This window comes from Jaculus jaculus, chromosome 4 (genome assembly GCF_020740685.1).
Source record: "Jaculus jaculus isolate mJacJac1 chromosome 4, mJacJac1.mat.Y.cur, whole genome shotgun sequence".
Taxonomy (NCBI): Eukaryota; Metazoa; Chordata; class Mammalia; order Rodentia; family Dipodidae; genus Jaculus; species Jaculus jaculus.
In genome coordinates, this window is record NC_059105.1 from 173,571,655 (window position 1) to 173,575,895 (window position 4,241).

General features: G+C 39.7%; 1 non-coding gene across 1 annotated transcript; it reads right to left on the reverse strand.

Annotated features, from left to right (window-relative positions):
• Positions 1–399: 399 nt before the first annotated feature.
• LOC123460470 lies at positions 400–504 on the reverse strand. Its single transcript, XR_006637026.1, has one exon. It is a non-coding gene; the product is annotated as a U6 spliceosomal RNA (small nuclear RNA).
• Positions 505–4,241: the final 3,737 nt, after the last annotated feature.

Consider the following 4,241-nt stretch of genomic DNA (forward strand, 5'->3'; position numbering starts at 1 on the left):
AGGGCCTCTAGTGACTGCGAATGAACGTCAGATGTATGCACCACCTTGGGCATCTGGTTTAGTTGGGTACTGGGGAATTGAACCTGTGTCCTTAGGCTACACAGGCCAGTGCCTTGACAAGTAAACCCATCTCTCCCCCCCGCTTTTTTTGTGGTTGAAGTTTATTCTTATTTCTTCTTCTTTTGTTTTTGTGATGATTTGTATCAAGTCCAGGGCCTTGTCACACTAGACAAATGCTCTACCACTGAGCTACACCACAGCTCCCATGTCTATTCTCAGCCTACAGAAGAAATAGTGCTTGAAAATATTAAATTAGCTATTAGTGGGGGATCTTGGTTAACTTGATCTGTTCTTCTACATTTGAAGAATATTGCATCTTTGCTAGAACTTCTTTGGCTTAAAAATATGGAAGGCTTCATGAATTTGCCTGTGATCCTTGCACAGGGGACATGCTAATCTTCGCTTATCGCTCTTACTTTAGTATACATGCTGCGCAGCAAGCGCTGGCTTTTTTTTTTTTTTTTTTCTTGAGGCATGGTCTTACACTCGCCCCGCTGACCAATAACTTTCTCCATAGCCCATGTTGGCCTTGAACACAAGGTGATCATTTCCCTCAGCCTCCCTGGAGCTGGGATTATAGGTGTGAGCCACCACACCCAGCTAGAGGTTTGTTTTCTTTGCAGCCTTTTACTGGGTCCGGTTGTTGGCATGCCGGCTAAAGGTAACAGCAGGAAACACTTTTCACCCATTTACCTGAAGATCACCTGAAGTCTGAGTTTCAAGCAGAGACCCGAGGCTTGCATGGGCAAGACTTCAAGAGAGGCAAGCGTTTAGCTTTCTGAATAAAACTGTCACCTCACCATCTAGTTGTGGCACGGAATCACAGAACTCCTCCAACAATTGCTCACTGGCATGTGGGTACTGAACCAGAGGTTTCTGCTCTACAAGGGGCTGTTCCGTAAAGTCTAACATATACTTGGTCTCTCTTCACATGTCAATGCATTGAGAAAATCATGTTTTAAAGAATATTTTGGGCCTTTTTTCCACTTAGATTTGGTTTGAACTCACATATTTTGAGTTTTTTAAGGGATTCTTGGAGAATGCTGTAAAACCACACATACGTGAAACCGTGCTAGAAGCGTGTTTGTAAGTGCTATAGTAAGTCTTTAGACCTCTGAAAGGAGCATTAAGCCTTTGGACAGTGCCGCCATCCCTCAAAGCATGCATCCTGGTGTACACCTGCCGGATTGTTGGCATGACTCTGTAACCACTGTTGACAGACTTCAATTCATGGCCAGAAAATAACAGCCTTCAGCTAAGGTTCACAAATGCAAGTCTGACAGGAAATCTATTATCATAGCCTCCTGTAATTTAATGTGAAGAAACTTTCTAAGTTGAAATATGACTTTAATTTAGAGCCATGGGATATCACAGTTTCAGTTTATAATCTAGAAGAGAATTTGATCCCTACATTTTCTTGGGAAAGAGAGACTGTAATGCCACTCATGTGCCTTAGTCTCAGAAACACTCACAATGCTTATGGATCTAATGATATAAGCCCTAATCTGAGGTTATGTTTTAGAGGACTGAATAAGCACTATGGATGGGCAGACAGTGCTGTAATGAAGAGCTTTGGAGTAGAACAATTTTCCAACTTATGCTATTTGTGGAGAGAACAGATTGAATGAGGTATCACTGGAGATAGAGGGCACTAAACAGCCAAGGCCTTTCTGCTTTTCTTGAACCGACCGCCCTCCTTCTTTCACAGCACTCCTTCTGTATTCAACACAAGCCTGATATGAACTATAGTTAATTGACTCTTGGGCAGTAAGCTTCTTGAAGGAAATGTATCACAGCCTTATTCATCTTTATTTATCTTCAACTTATCTCACTACAACATGCCAGGACTCAACAAGATTTATCAAGCAAAACGCTGCTTGCCAGGGGCTCACAATGTGAAAAAAAAAAAAAAAACCCTAATAAATGAAGTTTTGTGACACCTGGTATTTTTAGCTTGCCAATGACTTAACGTTGGGTTTAGTATCAAACTGGCCTGGGTTCTCAGAAAAAAGGGAAGAAGTGGATTTTGTTTTCCTTCTGCCCTCTGTGCTGATCTTCCTGCCTCAGCTTCTCCTAGTCACCTGGATCCCACTGAGCATTCCTGGTCCTTATTTCATGTACCCAGGTGGGTCTGCATTCACTGCCCATTTTCTCTCATTCTCCTCACACGCAGGCTCTCACCTGTTGGTAATTTTCATGTGCATATTGGTCTGATTTTCTAATCAATGCAGTCTATATTACACAATTAGGATGAATTATTAATCCTTTATGGGGCATCGCTGAGAGGACCTTGTAATCATGAGAAAGTACAACCTTTAGGGAGGCAGGATTGCTTAGTTGGACCCATAAACCCTACTTTTACTCTCCCATCCTTGGTTCCAAGGCAGAACAGTGCATTTCTTAGATAAAACTCTGTTTCCTCTTAGGTCTACTTTTATGAAAGGGAAGAAAATACCTACCAGGGATATTATGAAGTAGCCAGAGATGACTAATTTAAAAATTAGAAAAGTCGCTGGGTGTGGTAGAGCACACCTTTAATCCCAGCACTCAGGAGGCAGAGGTAGGAGGATCACCATGAGTTCGAGGCCACCCTGAGGCTACAGAGTAAATTCCAGGTCAGCCTGGGATAAAGTAAGACCCTATGTTGAAAAACCAAAAACCAAAAAAAAAAAAAAAAAAAAAAAATTAGTAAAGGGGCAGAGGTAGGAGGATCGGAGGATCACCATGAGTTTGAGGCCACCCTGAGACTACAGAGTAAATTCCATGTCAGCCTCGGATAAAGTGAGACCCTATGTCAAAAAAACAAAAAAACAAACAAAAAAAAATTAGTAAAGTCTGCTTGGCATTGATAACATATTCTTATTCATATTCTTACAATTTTCTATCTTAATGACATTTCTTTCTTTCTTTTTTTAAGCTATGTGCCACCACGCCTGGCTTTTTCTCTTTTCTTTTCTTTTTATTATTTATTTATTTGACAGAGAAAGAGGGAGAGAGACAGAGAGAGAGAATGGGCATGCCAGGGCCTCCAGCCACTGCCAATGAACTCTAGACATGAGCCCCCTTGTGCATCTGGCTAACATGAGTCCTGGGGAATTGAACCTGGGTCTTTTGGCTTTGTAGTCAAATGCTTTGACTGCTAAGCCTTCCCTCCAGCCCCCTAATGACATTTCTTTATTCCTATAAGATCAATAATTTACAACTTCTGTTAGAAATTTGTATGGATTATAAAATGGATTCTGGATTAAAATGAGAATTTTAAAACTAATTAATCAAAAAGTTTCTTAGTCTACATATGTATTTTAGCCAAATTAGATATACTTTTAGCCAGGCATGTAAAATTGGGAAAACCTGCTTTATTAGAGCAGTGTGGACAACAAATAAGATGTCTATAAACTTATATTACACAAATCCCAATTTCAAGCTTAGGTTCCATTGCAAGTATATGTCTATGACTGATTATCCTTTACAACACATGCTTAGTGATTACATATTGAGTCCACTATTACTGTGGGGCTCTTACGATTTTTTGATGCTCAATTCCCACATAACTCACTACTTGTTTTATGCAACGATGAAAGGGTCTTGGCTGAAGAGGATTGATGAAGGATTCACTCACCTTCTCTGAAGTGAACACCCTTATTATGCATAGTGTGCTAGAGCAATTCTCAAACACTCATACACCAAAAGTAGGCTTTCTCCCTAACTTAATCCTCTAATCTTTTACTTTATTTCTTCCTAAAATCCACTCTAACAGATGGCTGTTATCTGAAATCATTTAGAATATACTATAATGTTAGAAATATAGGGATGGGCTGGAAGGATGGCTTAGCAGTTAAGACATTTGCCTGCAAAGCCAAAGGACCCAGGTTTGATTCCTCACATTAGCCAGATGCACAAAGGGGTGCACACATCTGGAGTTCGTTTGCAGTGGCTGGAGGCCCTGGCATGCCTATTCATTCTGTCTCTCTTTTTCTCTCTCTCTCCCTTTTTTTCTGTCAAATAAATAAATAAATAAAATAAAGTATTAAAAAAAGAAATATAGGGAAATTTTGGAATAGTTGTACATTGAGTTCTTCATACATGTATCATATATATGAGATATATATTTTCAATTGCTATGGTTTTAATATTTACTCTTTTTCATCCAAATTTGTATTCAAACTTAAACTTAAATCAAT